The sequence below is a fragment of the Haemaphysalis longicornis genome, unplaced genomic scaffold (genome assembly GCF_048455015.1).
Source record: "Haemaphysalis longicornis isolate Haplotype H1 unplaced genomic scaffold, Haemaphysalis longicornis Haplotype H1 scaffold_6, whole genome shotgun sequence".
In the NCBI taxonomy this organism is placed as follows: domain Eukaryota; kingdom Metazoa; phylum Arthropoda; class Arachnida; order Ixodida; family Ixodidae; genus Haemaphysalis; species Haemaphysalis longicornis.
In genome coordinates this window covers 31,274,655-31,293,045 of record NW_027526407.1, presented here as the reverse complement: position 1 = coordinate 31,293,045, position 18,391 = coordinate 31,274,655, and the positions used below count along the sequence as shown (strand labels likewise).

Genomic DNA, 18,391 nt, shown 5'->3' with positions numbered 1-18,391 from the left:
TCCATCCATCCATCCATCCATCCATCCATCCATTTATTTATTTATTTACCCTCAGGGCCGGACAGCATTACAGAGGGAAGTGGTTACAATTTTACAATACAAATACAATAAAAAAAGCAGTCAGTTATACTACAAACACAAATAACGCAATCAGTTTGTTATATAAAGATAAATTCAGTCAGATAAATTCAAGCAAATAAATGATTCAGGTAAATAACAAAAGCAATCAGATATAATGCAAGCGGAAATGAAGCAAGCAGTTTGTTATATAAAGATAAATTCACTTTATTATACAATGTTAGGAAGGGCATCGTAAAAAAATGGTTATCAGTAATGGGTACAACTTCTGCGGGAAGGTGGTTCCAGTCTCGTGATATACGGGGTATAAATGATTGCGCAAGGGTTCTGGTGGGACATGAATTGCGGCCTACTTTATGAGCGTGATAAATGCGATGGGAAAGATATGACGGAGAGGGGATTAATTTACCAAGTAGTTCATTATGAAGGTACAGTTTGTAGAATAAGCTGAGGAGAGAAATTTTACGACGAGTCTGTGATAACGGCGGGTCAACACTGGACTTAGATGATAACGACGTCAGGAATGCAACAGCAACGATCCCGTTACGGGACGGGTGAAAACAGAATTAACTAGGCATTCTGTTACTGCGATAGTTGAAAAGCAGCGAAGGATTTTAGCACACAACGTAGAGGTGACCCAAAAGTTTTTTTTCTTGAGCGTTTACAGCGGTCATCTATAAAAAAGACATACGTACACGCACACATTTTTAACGTACTGTCCTTTAAAATGGTGCGTAATTATTATTACTCATCCCCAACAATTGCATATCTAAGCGATAAACCGTGGGTTAAACCGCGTGCGACATAGGCGGTGACCGCGTTCTGACAGCCTACGCACCGGGACCGTCGTTTTACAACTGCCAGCGCTCAATCGCCTTATAAAAAGCCCACAACGTAACGCACTACGTCATACCTTTACAGAGATACATAACTCTGACACGAGTGGTGACACTAGGTTATTTTGTGATATGCGTTTGTTTTTGTGGTTAGCTCTTTCACTCACTTGGCGAGTTCAAACCCAATTTTCAAGTGAGAGCCTTGAACTTCTTGTTTCAAGTGGACCCGTTGTGATGTACAGAAAATGTGTGGTGTGAAATAAAAGTCACGCACCCCTCCATCTAAGGATGAAGATGATACGAAGCTTTGGGGTAAGGGATTCTTTGTTTGTCTGAGTTTGGAACTTCACTCGCAGACGGCTGTCTTTGACTCGTTGATCTTTGGCTTGGGTTACACTTAGCTTGGACTTTCGATGGCAGCGGCTTTGAATTTGATCCTTCTGCATTATATTTCGCCAGAAGAGAGATTGGAGTCCAACCATCGTCGTCGTTAGACGAAGGGTGCATTATTTTTCTTACTTTGCGCTTTAATGCGCCCCTCTCTAAATTCAAACTGCTTTGACCGTGTCGGATTGGCGCAATCGGATGCACGTCATCTTCATAACGAGTGACACAGGCTGGATTCCCACTACGGGAAGCGGTTTGTTTTGTTGAGGTGCTTCCCCGATCACACTCATCGTGAGAGAAAGTTGGCTTTCATGCAGTGGGTTGTCGTCTGATTGGGGACTTGACTCGCAGACACTTGGAACTTTGTCCCGTTGAGTTTGAATTTAACTTTCACGCAGTTTGGAGTTTTGATCGCGGGTTCTTTGACTTTGACCTATTCTATTTGATTTCGCACGAAGAAAGGTTTGCGTTCAACCGCCCTTGTGGTTAGACGAACGGGTGCATGATTTATCGTCAGAAATGGTTGGCTTTCCTGTAATGGGTTGTCGACTGAGTTTGGAGTTTGACTCGCAAGTGGTTTTGCCTTTGTCTCGTGCAGCTTTGACTTGGAGTCGAGGCATTCTGTACTTCTCATCGAAGTGGCTTTGTCTTGGAACCTTCGCTATTTGATTTGTCGCGAAGAAGGCTTTGCGTTGAACCATCGTTGTCAGTGGACATAGCGGTGTGCGATTTTTTGGCCTAAGTTTGCACGTCCATGCACCCGTCTAGAAATCCATACTGCTTTGACCTTGTCGGAATGGCGCAATTGAATAGACGTCGGGTTCATACCGCGAGGACCCAGGTTCGATTTTGATCACTGGAAGCGCGCTTCCGCAATCATCGGCATCGCCAGAGAAAGTTGTTTTTTCATTGCGTTTTCGGCGCTCACAAGTAATCAATGATATACAGAAAGTTTCGCCTTAAACGTTTGTAACTGCACGAACCATACAGCGTGAGCAGGGCCTTGTTCTTTGAGTTTAAGCTTGACGGTTGAACCGAATGAGAAACGAACAGACATAGAGACATATCAAGACATATGTGTTTTGGTACCCATAAAAGACTATGCTATAAAACATTGTACACCCAGTCAACCAGCTCAACACCGTCCAGTCAGCATGTGCAATTGGCGGTGCCATTGCATAATCGCTGCGTCACCCATCGTGCGGTCAAACGTAGACACAAAAAACATTTTGAATGCAGTAGCATTGCCTCAGGCAGGGCAACTGCACGCTGTAATTAAGTTTTATCCTGTTTTTGTGTGTATCGGTCTTTCTGATGCTCTCTTCAAGTTTTCTATGTCGTATCTTTTCTTTTCTGCTCTATAAATGAGTTTGCTGGAGGAAGCAAACTAAGTCATTGTGTTCCCATCTGGCATCAGCAATAATAAGCGTTGAAGCGTTTCTTGCGTAACGTGATATCATGTTTAAAACAGACATGCAGTTCCAAATTGGTGTTCAGGCAACAATTTTCTACGTCTGATTTGTCCATATGGCTTTGTGGTTCTTTAGTTCATGACATAACCCGTTTTTGTTCCAAAAAATGTCGTTTGTTTTGATTGTGTCGCACCAAACTTTTAAAATGTGTAGGTGCGGTTTCCGTAAATTATGCCGAGAGATGCTGAAAAAATAAATCTTCAGGAGCATCTTCATCCCCGCATAGTCCTATAACACCAGTTGTCCGAAGTGCTGGAGGCCCCTATTTTTCACAGTTGACTGAGCCTGTTAAAGAACACTGTAGACATTTCGTTCAAACTCAGGTTCATTTGGAGTGAAAAGCACTGAAAAGGATTAAACAAGACTCGCAAATAAAGAGCTTGACTAAGAATCAACTCAAGGAATGTTTATTTTGCTGAACAGAAGCAGGAAATTCATGATTTTGCTGAGGTAGCTATGCAAGGCTACTCTGCGCATAGTTGGGCTTTGACGCACACTTGGTCTGGCTCCGCCACATCCCTGACAAAAGTGAATCCTTTTTTCTGCTTTGAGTCCACTATCTTAAGCATCGATGCGGCATTGCCACAGCTAGTTTCTTCATCGTAGATCTTGTACACCACGCGGTTGTCTTGGCTTGTGATGGCTGGCAAAAACAAAGAAAACCAAATGATGAGTTACGCGCCATTTTGGTGCTAGCATGTGAGCAGGGTCCCCACAGTAAAACGTGGGTCGTCTATGCTTAACAGGTAATCAGATGTCGAAGTTGGAGGTTTGAGCATGTGTATAATGCAAAAATGGCGTTGGAAAGAATGCGGAACCCACCAGAATGTCCTTCCAAGAAAACTATTTTGAGCATGGCGAATTCATTTGCGCACTGTTGTGGTGATGTCTTATCCCACAAACCCATTGTTTTTGGTTCAGAAAGCATATGGGACCGCTATTTTTCGCTTTTCATATTACGGCATGTAATATTTCCAGAAACGATTTTTATAGTAACCATGTAATCAATAAAAATATGCGTGAATACAAGCCTTCGGCATACTCACTTATCTTGAGGTAGTAAGCCAAGTTATTGAAAGGTGTTATAAGCTCTACGATCTGTTCCTGGACATCTGCAGCAAATATAACGAAGCCAATATTACGCGACCTTACAAATCTGTACATCTAAAACACACCTGTTTTATCTAAAACACACCGTGTCTAAAACACACCTGGCCTTTCTGATACGGGGGGCATTTTTTTAGATAATACGCAGGCTAACCTCGAATGTTTAGACGAAAATCAGAGATATGTGTTAGAGAAACACCGAGGGATACGAGTGCTGCCCAGCAAGCCAACTCTTTGTCAATGGCTGCTATGGCGCCATGCCGGCGGATCTGATGGCAATGTCTGGATCATACAACTAATCTATACAGAAAGTTGGAGCTAAAAAAACTTTCTGTGTATTGAGAAAGCAGTGCTGTATACACTGCTCAGGCTGTGCGAAATAAGTGGTTGCTTAGGCATAGCTCAGAAAAGTATTCAGAGAGGAGTAATGTGGCTGTTTCAAGATGTTTCCGAGAAAAAAACAGGTGAAAACTCAAGTGAATGCTTCTAAAAAGTATGCGAAAAATCCTGCAGACTTTCCTACGTTACCCAACAAAACTTAGAGGCACCAAACAGCTTTGAGTGTCATTACTGAGTGTCACAAATAACTAAAAAGGTTGGGCGGCCGCCGTTTTCTTTATAAAGTCCTGCTAGGTTTAAACCCCCTTGTACGACACTCACGGTTTTGCGACAAAACTCCCTCTGGGGTAACATCAGCTTAGAGGAGGTTGGTTGAAATGCTGACCTACGCATCAAAAACATTGATTGAATCGCTCGGATAGCAACCGTTGAAAATTTCGGCTTTCAACTTCTAACACGCCTGCAACAGTTTGGCTGAGCTACGAATAAGCTGGGATGATGTGCTTCGTTTGTGGAACGAATGTTTCCTTTTCGTTGGGAAAGCTTTGTGTGTATGAAAAACTCCTTACACTAGCGATGTACCACCTAGCTGCTGATGTTCGGCTGCACAGTGGTCGTATATTCTTAGGAAAAAGATCCATTCCCGACACAGAAAGAAACAGAGGAAGCGCGCGGAGGCACATACCTGTCGTTTTCAACGAAATAGAAGAGCTCTGGTCGTCGTACGTGAAGTTAAAAGTACTTCTGCAAAGGAAAAGTATGCAGGACTTTTTGTACATTCTCACACTGCAGGTTTTGGGCCAGTGTACCTTCGAGGAGGTAAGACCTGCTCTCTTAGAGTGGAGTGCGAAAACTCTTGCCAACAAAAGTTCATCTAGAGTAGAACATAACGGATTTTATCAACCTTAGATACACCAACGCAACGTGAAATTTAGCTAAACATTTTCTAATATATTTTTGCGTCACTACGACAGAAAAAGAAAGGAACGCATGCAAAACTTCCACAAGTAACAAAGGTTTGTGTGCGGTAGGCAGGTGAAGCTCCATGGCGGTGACAATGGTACCTACTTTGAATAACTGTCCGGCGTTCCATCCATAGCAGCCCATGACGTGCCAACCTCGTTGCCACTTGCCTTAGTGGAGTCCCAGAGGAGCGTGAAGTTCACGGTACCTTCCGGTTCGATTGTGACGTTCGTTCTATAGCATTCGTACATCAGAATGGGGCGGAACCGACTCTCCTGCAAAGATAAAATTTAATCTGGCGTTTTATACTTGGTGGTATTTGTACAGCTGTAGATTGCATCCAATGAAGTCTATCGAGGGAAATTTTGTATTCTAAATACGATATTTTCCCATTGTAAGTGTCAGTAAAAAGATATAAATCATAAGTTGGTAACTCAAGTCACCACTGAAATGTTTGAATGTTGGCGTTGTTAAGCACGTAAATTACCAAAGCCTGAAATTTACAACATTGTCATAAACGTGAACGTTTTTATTTATTACTTTTTAGCATGAATTCCTCGTTCTCCAAGGCTCTAAATTTATTCTTGCTCTACTACGTTTAAGCTACGACGCTGCTTTACAGCCAGTTTGGTCGTACATTTTTATTTATTTTTATTTATTTGCCTTGTACAGCAAGTCCTTAGATCCCAAGGAGAAGTCTTTTGCATTCCTACGAGGTAAACCCAATTCCCTACCTGCTCTGGTTGTCACATAGTCAAGCTGGCGTTGGCAGTCAAGGTTGCACCTAAAATAAACACCTAAGTATTTGTATGCCGTTATTTGACGTAACGCTTCATTTTTCATAACACAGGAGATTTCATTTCGGCTTTTTTCTCGCAAAACTTGTAGAAACAGCGTTACGTAAATTCAAAGCCATGCTCCATTTTAAACACCACTGGCTGATTTGTTCAAGATCACATTGAAGAGTATGTACATCTTCATCCTATTTGATTTCTCTGTACAGCCAACAGTCGTCTGCTAAAGGCCTAATTCGAGGGTTACTTCCGAAGGGGATATCATTTATAAAAACGACACCACTATTTAAACAAAGTATTTTATAAATACTTTTTATTTATTTATTTGACACCAAACTATTTAAGAAGCCAATAGCCAACCGGAAAGAAATATTCGCATCGAAACAATTCTAATTTCTGCGAAAAATAAATGAATATTTCACCCTTATAAGTGGAATAGCTCGTTCTCTTCTTGTCCTGCATATATCATGTCTCCTCAAAACTTCAGAGTTACCAGTTGATGTATATTACGCTTGCCAATTACTTTTAATTTACATAACAATACACTTCCTGAGCTAATTCTTGTTCTCGGTGTTCTTTTTCACGTCTTGCGTATTTTGAAACAAAAACTTGTTTCTAGTCGTATGCTGAGCGCAGTTCGATGTGCATGATGTAGGACTGGTACACGAAAACATCGTTGGAATGCGTTCTCCCCTCATTACCATTTTATACTCCTCGAAGCCAAAAAAGTAAACTTATTGAAGTCTTTATCTGCATCGAAGGAAAAATAATGTCCTATGTCCTTGCACTGCTTACGGGTTGTATAATTACCCTATTGGGATATTTATCCTCTTTGACAGACATGCTTTAGAAATAATGTAGTAGAATAGTCAGTTCTTTACCTGATACAGGTCCCATGTAGGCCCGCTTCCGGTAGCCCCCAAAGCCACTGCGGCGAATGCTGAGATAACGGTGAACTTGAAGGTTAGCTGCATTTTTGCTGCATATTTTACAAAGATTTACTTTCAGAAAAAGCATGGTAGTAAAAATTCTCATAACACATCGACATGCGCGTTTTATATACCTTTAGTTACTACAGACTTTCGCTTTGCAGATTCCCATCAAGTAAATACCAATAAATGCGCAATATGCGTAACCCTATGGAGTATTCTGCCAACTAAGTTGCGTGCTAACGCTTTTAAAAGCTTCCGCCGTAAAAGTGAAGGTTTGGAAGAAAGTGGAGAACAACTACATGGTAATTTAGGGTCAGTAATACTGCAGCTCGTGCAGGTAGTCATAAATTTTATTTTTGATTATGATGTAGTGCCTTCACGCTAGACAGGCAAAGAGGCGCACCGTAGAGGAGGGTACGGAATTAATTTTGCCCATCTGGGAATCTTCAACATGCGCCGAAATCTCGACCACACGGGCGTTTTCGCTTTTCACCTCCATCAGAAAAGCGGCCGCCGCGGGGGTAGCCAGGAACGTTTCACCCGTGTAAACGAGGGCGTAAAGCATTGTATTAGCTGTCGTTGCATTGGTAACAGTTAAGGCTGCTCGTATGCCTTTTCACCAAGCCTTTTATTTAAAGTGGCCGCTGCCCATTACTCATGAGGGAACAAGCTATTACCATGGAGCAAGAGCAACCTACACTTCAATGAACAAAATTTACGTGAAACATTTTCGGCACCGAAACTGCTTTTAAAGCACTTACTGATACTTCTCTGTGTCCTAGAGCGTAATCAGTTCGGTCTTTCGTAGCTCACGAAGCTAAGAATATAAAATAAAATTCTTCTGGTGACATAATTCGGCTAGACGTGCATTTTAATGTAGGCGTTCGTTTGCCTCAGACCACTTGAAAACGCAATCGGAATTATTTGTTTCAAGGGTGGAAAAACTACGTGAGAGGCAAGACAATAAGGAATGGACAGGACCTGTGCCCGTCCTGTCTCGTCCTTATTGTCTTGCCCCTCACGCGCAGTTTTTCCAACCTTGAAATGCAGTACCAACTAGCCCAACAACACGCGGTACTAAGGAATTGTTTGTGTTTCGCTTCAAAGAATTCTAGTTTGTTTGGTTTATTGATACCACAAAAACTGCTGTTTCCAGTTGTGCTAATGTTTTAAAGGGGGGCTGAGTATAATGCACTGTTAAGGAGGATCAACGTTCACACAAAGTTTTCAGTCGAATTATGCATTGCACACAATCGTGCAACACCTTCTATGGAAATCTACATCCGACACACTCAGAATATCCAAAGAGCCCTATCCTGATCTTGTTGAAACAATCAAAATCATCAATGCTCACTCTGACCTTTGACGAGGGTCCTCCTTGCTTGGTTGCAACGTGTGTGTTCGGCTAGTTGACTGTAACCGCAGGGCTATATAGAGAGTCTGAAAAGTCACCTTTTATGCTCCTTACCTCTAAGGCGAGCAACTGGTGTATCCTGTCAATGGTCGTTCACAGGGAAGCTCGTTGCATTCCAGCTGGATTTTTATTCTTTGATTTTACCGGAAGAGAAACGTTAGAAGGATATGGGGTTGCAAACAATGTTGGGAGTTTAAGTACTGATAAATTCATGTCACGACCCCGGAAAAAGCTCTGTTTATTGAAGAATGCATGTGAAGGTAGCGCAAGAATCCGCGAAATAGCCTGTCTCAACGCAAATATGCGGTGTACATTCCACCAGGAAATAAAGTTTTCAAATGGCCAAGAGGCTGCCCTACAATTTAGAAAATCAACATATAAATAAAATACAAAAAATGAATATTAGATAAACGAGTAAATCGACAAAAAGAACGTACGCAGCACCACATGAGTACGGGAAGTTGCAGTAGTGCTATACTTTATTTTTGTATGTTCCATTCGTTTATTGACGTCCATGACCCCTCAGGAAGTTCGAAAATTTGAAGGTTTTCCTTCTTGGAGCGCCTGATATAGCAAAAAAACAATCACCCTCTAAATGCGCTGTAGATGCTAACGTGTGCTACAGCCTTAGCAGTTTGGAAGAATAGTGACCTTCAGTGGTGTAGTGCATACCGATTCCAGGCGGGTATGGATCAGGGGCGGGGGACGAATCAGGTGAACGCTGTAGTGCGTCCGCCATAATATTGGGACCCGCATTATAGTCCTGGCACTCTGCCAACTTTTTTTGTACTTTTTTGCCTACTTTTGAAAATGTTGTAAAATTTATTTTCGCTGCGAAACAAGAAAAATAAGCAAACCATCATATGTTGGTATATTTCCCCACTGTACTCACTAAACCTAAAAAATAACTGGACGCTCGCTTGAAGCAGACTCTGTACAGTAAAAGCTCGCTAATTCTAACTCGGTTAATTCGAACTTCCGGTTAATTCGAACTCACGCTCTTGTCCCGGCACAGCCCTGTTTATTTCAGTGGGGGAAAGCTTCCGATAATTCGAACGCTTCGGTATCCACAACGGTTAATTGGAACTATGATCCTTTGGTTTCCATCGCTCCTCGTCGCAGAAGAAGTCGGCCCAGAGAGATTACAGTGTGGTGCAGATCCAAACCAAACCAAATTTACTAGAGATGCAAAAAAAAAAAACGAAACAGAAAAACAACAGCGTGCACGCGCGCAACGCTCCTGCAACAGCTTATTTCGCTTCTGCAGAGGACGTCGCGCCACCGGCGCCAGTGCTAAGGCGCATGCCTTTATTATTTACGAAACATTATTTAGAAGATCATCTGCCAGAAACCTATAGTGGTGCCTAATTCGCGATAATGAGTCCAGATGGGGCTTGTTTGTGCTCTTCCCGCATGGTGTCGTGCGATTTCCATTAATTCTTGCACCCGCCCGCTAATTCCAACTCCGCTTAGTTCGGACAATTTTATGGTCCCCTTCGAGTTCGAATTAACGGGCTTTTAGTGTACTACGTTTACTCCTTTGTACAAGACTGAAATTACAGACCAACGAGCGAACAGTTATAACATGTCTGCGTGCATTTCCGAAGGAGAAAGCAATATTTCGATGGTAATACTGAACAGGCCTCTGCCTTCCACATAAGCTACCATCACTGCGGCCCATTCATGCTGAGTGGGTATGCGTTTTGTTTTAGTACCATTCAAAACGCCTTACTGGGAAGTTACGAATGCACAGTATGGTAGCTATTTATAACCATCGTGACACCTTCGGTGTAGCAGCAAGGTATCTCCAACGGAACCCAAATTGATTTTGAAAGCAAAGAACGTTCACGTTCAGAAGCATATGCGTTCGCCTCAAAAGCCTTGTTTTGTGTGACATGGGCACAGGGTTGTGGCTAAGGAACCAGTGTGCACCGCAACTAACTTGGTTCAATTCGGGTTCCTGCCACTAACAGCAGCTGTCGTCCTCACTGGCAAGTTCCTTCGAGTGCTTCGTTGGGAACTCCGTACTGCGAAATGCCGAGTCTGTATTATGGCTACTTCATTTATCTTGCATATATTGATAGGGAAACCATAATGCTTTTGCTAATAAAACATCTAAGGACACCTTGGACATACCTAAGGACACCTAAGGACATACCCACATTCTTCGGTATGCGTCACCTATGGGAACTGAACCAGTGGGTAGGTTTCAGAGACACATTAACAATGGCTATTAAGAAGCCAAAGAGCTCTCGTTGAAGTAGGTCCAAATAATTCCGGAAAAATGACAAATCAATATGCAAAAACATGCTAGGTATGTTAAGGCGAAAGCCTGGCTAAAGCCTATCTGGCTGAACTGTTGACCTTTCTCTTGAACTTTGCGGCCGCGCCTGTCCCTACCTGACCAGTCTTTTGGGCTGCACCCTCCGAAGCTCGTTCCGCTCCCTCTCTATCGCGATCTTCCGGTTCGTCCCCGTCGGAACCTTCACATTGCAAGGCGGCTCAAATTGCAAGGGTTGCAGAGGACTACCCTGCTTTGTCACTGCTAATACAGGTAGCCAGAGCTGACAGAACTGGCAAAAGCTTACTGCAGTGCTGAACGGTTCCTACATCAATGACGCATCCCAACAACAGATCATTTTAAAGACAATAGTATTTTTTTAGCCTGCTTGAACAGCAAAATTTCGGTCTGTCAGTATTTCTGTCTGTCCTTCAAATCATCCAGCCGGCCAAAGTGAAATAGAACCTGCACATTAAATTTATATACCCACAGCCAAATCTGAAGGTCTCAGTCCGGTTGCAATGTTCATACTAGTCAACATTTCTGAACAAGAACAATTTGTTACGCAAATAGGCAAAAAATCAATACATAAGTGATATTGGCAGTGTTCGTTCTGGCGTCATTGTAACAGCTTCTCGTGTCATTTTAAGAAATAAAACGTCAACTGTTACGAAGGGTTTCACTAGGTAGGTTCTACGTTCCGCTTGGAAGGCACGTGAAGAAGGGCAACGTGGTTCTATAAACTTTGAGGTAGGGCGCATCGATTTACACGCGTCGCCACCGTACGGCAGCGCTGGCATCGCAGCACCCGGCCTGGGGCAGTGGAATGTGAAAAATTTAAATTGACTTTACCGAACTTCTAGAGTGTTTACCTTGGGAGGAGCGCGACGGTGGAGGAACAGCGCGAGAGGTGAGCGGGAAAGCGAAGGGGGGCATTTACTTGTAAAATGTCGATAGACGATAGTCTTTCGTCGACATTTGCAACAGAATGACCAGATACGCGGCCAATATTTTAACAGCGGAACGGCTGTACAAGCCGCAAGTTCGCAGTTGCAGGAAGAAATACCAAGAAAATTCGGAGCGCTCATGAATACGTGCCTCGCCGCGACCGCCGAGCGTTCCCGGCACGCGCGGTGGCATTACCAAAAAACAACTCCAGCGTTCCCGTGAAGTGCTACCGCGCATGTAATGCTTGGCATGGGGAACACGGTTATATCGATGCCTATGACGATGACTACTACTAGCCCAGTGCAAAGAAACGATGAAGCATTTAAATAAACAACATACTTGTATAAATGCGGGGTGATGTGTCCTTCAGTGCTCACGTATAAAAAAATTCTGCAGCTTCGGTATGGTTCAAGCCTTGCGCGCCATAGTACAAGCTTCGCCAGTTGAGCTGGTGGAAGTCCAGAATTCTGAGGATGACTGCATTTACCACTCACCGTGAAGAAGACCACGACGTTTTCGATGCATATGAAGACGATTACTAGCACCACAACTATGCAAACCAATAATGATAAAGAAACTTAACTATGCGTTCGGCAATGCTCACGTACAACAGCTCCGCCATTCAAGTTCTGGGTGTGAGTGAAAGCTTTCCCTTAATTTTTTTTTGTGTGCGCTGAAGGCATTGGACTGTTGAAGAGTCCTCAGATGCCGCTGCTTCTAGTGTTAATTATTGAAGGTATGGCGAATAAGGCCGAGTCCAGCCGCATGAATATACGTAGCGTCAGGTCGTCACCAAGGAGGGGATACGGGAACTCCTTCACCTCCGCAGGAACTTGCTCCACCTCCAGGGCGTCCCATGAAGTGCACATCGAGAATGCGAAATATTCGCTCTTACGCTAAAACGGAGTAGCAATCCTTGTTAGCCTTATTAGTAGAGTGACTGCATAGGCGGTGGTTCCAGGTTCGAATGCCGAACCAAGTAGGATTTTTATTACACTGTAAAGCTCCTGAACTAGCTGTCATAGTCGTTCGGTTGGATGAGCCGTTCGACACAATTGAAAGTTCGGCGAGTTGGTGATACATCTTGAGAAAAAGCGCGAAACACGAGTACACGTAGAAAAGAACACAGGACGGCGCGCTCGCGCCATCCTGTGTTGTTTTTTACGTGTACTCGTGTTTCGTGCTTTTTCTCAAGAAGTTAGCCGTTCGGTCGGATTTCCGTTTTGTTCTTTGCATTACCTCACCCATAGACCTCGCTTTAAGTGCTCATCAAGAACATGTGCCTTGTTTCAAGTTGACGAATAATTCGCCCCCATTCTACAAACGGCAGGCGTCCTGGTTAGCCTATTTGCTGGAGTTGGTTGCCTAGAAAGGCGGTTTTTCCGAGTTTAAACTCCGTTCCAAAACAACTTTTTCCAGCCGGGAAGCCCCTGAGGACGCTGTGTAGTCTCTCGTTATTGCTGCAATACTGCATTTCTGGTGGATAGGAAGTGTTGTCTTAGCAGAAGTATACTTAAATATAAAGGCTTCCCATAAAGGGATTGGGCACCCTAAGAGACATTGCTTGTTTGGTGTCACCCTCAATGCGTATGAAAAAGGTAAAAAACGCGGGTAAATGTTAGGGTGTGTTTTCACACTCGCACGGATTGGCGCCATTTCAATTAATTAGAAGCTAACCGTGAGGAAAGCTATGTGCGTACACTTTCTAGGTTCTTGCCTAAGACCTATCCTGTTTAGGAGCCGGAACTTCTTGCTTAATTGTTGCACATTGTTTTAATCTCTTTAGTTGCTCGTTGAGTGTCTGCATGAAGTAAACATTTTAATTGTGAGTCAAATATTTTGGGGGCACAAGAACAGGGTTCAGTCGAAAATAAATCTAGCGTTGGATTTGAACAAACACGGCCAAAAGGCGTAACAACGAGGGAGAGATATTTGCGGAGACGTTTTAAGCTTCAACACATAAAAAGTGTGACACGTGCGGTGTGAAGAAAATATAAATATGCCAAGTAACGTAAAAGTTGGAAGCTTCCTGGTAGCACTATTTTAATGCTTTTTGTAGGACTGCGGTCGCAACGTCCTCGAGTTCAGCTGCAAGTGGTTACTAGGGTTTTGTTATTTTTTACTAGTCCTTGTCGCGAAGTCAATGATACGTTGTGTAGCCGATGAAGGCTGTCGCTATCGCATGTCATTGTCCTTGCTTGGGCAATATATCCGGTGGAAATCGCCTGCACCGAAATGGCAATGAGATGCTTTCGCTTGTGAACGTATCTGACTTCCTGGTCAGCGAGAAGGGGTTGCTTAAGTTCACAGTTTCGCGTGGTGTGATCGACCATACTTCATAAACAAAAACAAGTTGTATTTCTGGGTGGTAACATGTCTTAAATTTGTCGGTGAACTTATTTCTTTAATCTGAGGTCGCACCACATTTGTATACAGTGGCAAATAGCCGACACTTATTGGGGCGAGATGACGGAGAATCTGACGATAAAACAGCTAATTAGTGGGCTCGACGGCTCCCCGGGAACGTTTAAATTTGAATGAGGCAGTGTGGGTAAGGTGGGAGAAAAGGCTGGAACAATAAATTCGCTGGTAGTATAAGCAGAAAAAGAGGGGAAAAACGAAGGAAACTTTTTAGGGCGACAGTAAAAGAAATGCGTTCCTTTTTCAGAACTGAACTGGCTGATTGAGAACAGGAACCCCTGAAATAAAATGCTTGCAACAGAATGAGGTGTCTCTGTAGCATGGAAAAGACACGAAAACAATCAGGCAGTGATGAGTTTATTGCCACAATATTTGTCCGGCTCGAAATGGGAGGAAATTCTACGTTCCCGAGGCATTGGGTTTTACTATTCAGGGAAGGTAAACAGGTGTGATTGAGTAAATAGAAATCATCAATCCGCTACGACGAAATTTCGCCTCATGTTAACGCGTTTGGCTGCTTTAGATATCCCTACGTCTTTCTTTTATTCTGCTTCAGACACTCACGTTGAGGACCATTGAAATGATATTATTGTTTTCATAATTTTTCCCTCCCATTTCCATAATTTTTCACCCAGTTTCGTAATTTTTCATTCCCATCGTAAGCAAATTACCTCAGTTCCCCGTCTCCGCCTAGGCACACATTTTATCTAACCTTCAGAATACACAACAATCGTAGGTGTGGTGCTCGATAAACATTTAAAATTTCACTTGCACATCAAGTCACTCTGGAAAAATTGCGTTTGCCATTCATGTACTACTTAGAACGTACGCATATATTTCTCGCGAAGCCTCTTTTGGGAAGCGGCCCGTATTTTGTATTTTTTAGAACTGCCCTTCCGGTAAATATAAAGTTTTGTTCTTCGAAGAAATCTGGTCCACCTAGGTCTTCCCCGAAAGTGTTCATAACCACTTGTCCGTCTCTTTGAGGATTTAAATATTTGGCTGCCGCGCTACAAGCGGCTAGGCCGCTGGTTACATTAATTGATAGCGAGACTTCCACAGAGAAGTGCTTTTTCCGTTTTCAACTCCCCTCTCCAAAATTTTTCTCCAGCTTCGACGTTTCTCAGGACGATTTGTAGCTTCCAAGGGCGCCTGTGTATTTAAAGTTTCAGCGGATGTAACATTTTCATTCCCAGGAAGTTACTCCACCTGGAGGGCTTCCTACATAGTGGTCGTCCCGTACAAGAGGCGTTGGTTCCCTGTTTGCGCCTACCTTTGCAAGGGAGGAATAAACATTAATTTAAAAACTGTCCAAACTAAAAACACACACTAGGAAAAATGTCAGCATTGACCTTCAAATTTGCCCGAACAGGCCTCAACCCTATTCGAAACTTTCCTGGCGCGATGTTATCGCCGTGCAACTTCTAGTCGCTGGCGTGGGTCTTATACTTTAAAGCGGAAGCTCTGTAATTCCACGCTCAAACTCAGGAACCATTCCTTTCCTTTAATGCCTCTTAGCGTCAAGCTGACTTTCAGGCTCAGTCAAGGTCAAGGCGAGGCCTCATGCGCTTGCGGAGTTAAACCGTATAATCGCTCGTTTGTTACAAGGAGAGGGAGTAAGGGAGGAACAAGGGCAAAGCGCAAGGGTATATGCCATCGTAAAATGAAACAAGGAAGCACTGGTGGCATCGAAGTTCACTGCGTAGTCGCGGCTACATCACCGACTGCCGGGAGCAGCGTGGGTGTTCTTGGAGCGAAAAACGTCGATAAACTTAGTCTAACCGCGTTATTTCACTGTATTTTGTTTGTAAGAAGCGCCAGCTTTGTTTTGTTATCGTACACTACTTTAGTGTCCTTTGGGTTTTGGAGAATGTGCAGAAAATCAACACGTTGAGACGTAGACAATTTTGCAGCAAAAGAATATTCGAACACCACGCAAAACTTTAGCGTCGTAGAATATAAATATAGCGGAGGAGCTACAAAAAATGGCCATGATAGCGCGGACAACGACTGGCAGATTTCTGCGGATACGATTTAGGCTGAAATCCGTAAATAGTGATGCCACGTGTGCTAGGTTGAAAATATAAGCATGCGAAGAAACAACATAAAAGCTAGCGGCATCCTGATAGCACTGTAAAATTAATTTTTTACCGGGTTCGCGGTAAAGGTTTTCTGAACGGATCAACAGGATGGCACAGAGAGACGGCACTGCAAGGAGGGGAATGCTATTAACTCGATGGAGAGAAGTAATGGGAAAATTCGGAGGCAAAAAATGGACTCGGGCAGTGCAGGACACAAGCGGGATAGGTCAATGTGAGAGGCCTTCGTCCTGCAGTAGATTTACACAGGCTGTTGTTCTTGTTGTTTATGATGATTATCATCATCATGATGATTGGAATCAAAGTAAACAGCAAAAACGCCCATTTTTGGCCGCTAATTGTTACAGGATATCTGTTGCATTGCTCGATGTACTAATCCCCTCTGTGGAGAAAACACTGCCTTGAGGAACCGATGATGGATGTTGTGACGGCATGCATTCTCTTTAGATGGGTGCAAATACACGTCCGGAATCTCTGGGAAGATTTTCGATCAAAATATAATCATTCATCAATGCAAGTTACCTCATGGCTCAATGCAGGGTATGCTCCACTTTAACATACTGATAGCGTGCGGACCACCTAATTCATCTAAGTTATACCAGCAAAGCATTGCGCGTGCATGACATCATTTATTTAGCGCAGTTTTCTTTCTAGTTGGAGGTTGCTACATGCTTGATAAAGAAATATGCTTTCAACGTTTCCTGCTGTTGGTCATTGGCTACCCGCTTCCTTGACTTTAATCTCGGGAAGAAATTTTGTGTTTCGCATAGATCAGCTTTTGTGCTACAACTATTTACTCGGGCTCACGGCAGGTATAAAGGATGTCCCCGCTATCAACATCGCTCTTAGCCGTCCAAACCTTTTCTTCCCAGGTTGTTGTCATGACTCCGAGAGGCCGGGTATAATGATGTCGAGGTCAAAATTAATTGGTCGGGCGTGCATTCAAGGCTCGGAAATAAATATCAGGGGCGAAGGTCCGTAGGGGCTGTGGCTGTTGCCGTCTCCGTAGTCGTCGTCATGGTCGTAATTGTCGTTCGTCTAATTTATTCACGGTACTAAAACAACGGGAAACTCGTTCACGCCTCGTGCTAGAACGTAACGCGTACTAAAAAAACACCGGGTAACTAGTTTACGCTTCGTACTGAAGCGATTCGTAACGTGTACTAAAAAAAAACTTGGACACTCGTGTACGCCTCGCACTAGAAGGCTTCGTACTTCAAAGACAAGAGACTTTTACAGCAAATCTGTATACCTTTACCCCCCAATAGTTTCATCTCGTTGGCAAAAAGTCCAAGGCGCTAAGAATACACTTATACACTGCATGCCTCGCCCTTCAGCAGGTTTCACGTTAGTGGAGATGGCCCGGGATTTTTTTCTATTCTGCATCATGTAGTGCGCACTCTTTCTTTGTGGACCTCATCACAAGCGTCTGATGACCGAGCAACTGACAGAAAAACGCAATAGATATGCGGGAAAATTATCCGCATTTAAAGATGCCAGTCCATTCCTTCTAAGACCACAGTAATGGTCTTTGTGGTCGTTGGAAACTTATGACAGGCCTCTACAGCTTGCCTGCACACTTTGTGGAGTTGGAAGGATAATTGTGGACTTATGAATGCAGGCTGGTAAGGGGAATGACAGATACGTAGTTGATTTCCACCATCCTGCTTGAAGTATTAAAATGACCATGTGTTGTATTTGGTTTCCGAATACGAGATGAGTTGAAGTGAAGGGTATGGCGAAGTTCATCTGGTTCGTATAAGACTTTAAGAAAGAAGGAAAAACGTCTGGCCTAAAAAGAGTTGATAGTAAATGTCTGTATTGTGCCTTGGTTATATGGGCATCTTTTTAGCCGCATTGCACAATTCAATTATACCAAAAATGTCTGCTTTGCTTACTTCTGAAGGGGAAGTGGGGAAAATATACACAGTAAGACGCTGTTAAGTAACGCAGTAGTTTAAGACATCTTTGCGTCTGTTGATTTGTTTTTGGATTAGGGTGGTTTTTAAAGCACTGTAGTGGGAAGAAACCATGTGCCATGTATTCTTACTCCGAACAGAGGCGCTTGACGGCTGGAAGTAATTGTATTAGCAACTTCTTAGCCAAGAATTCAGTGTTTGTTTGACGACCGTTTTACTTATCCGGAGGTTTGTAATGGGGGCATGTAATAGTTTTGGGGTATCACATTTACTAGAGAAGGCTATAACGACTTTTTAAATGTCACACAAATTTTCAATAAGAGTACAGTGGCCGATTTCTGCAGCATTTGCTGCTTAATAGCATTGCCTAGAGTCACCGAATATTCCTTAATGCTTGATTT

At 43.2% G+C, this 18,391-nt stretch overlaps 1 protein-coding gene across 2 annotated transcripts in view; it reads left to right on the top strand.

Moving 5' to 3' along the window:
- Positions 1–18,391, top strand: part of LOC144142433 (multidrug resistance-associated protein 1-like) — a 131,223-nt gene that overhangs the window by 52,845 nt on the left and 59,987 nt on the right. The gene's annotated exons all lie outside the window — the stretch shown is intronic.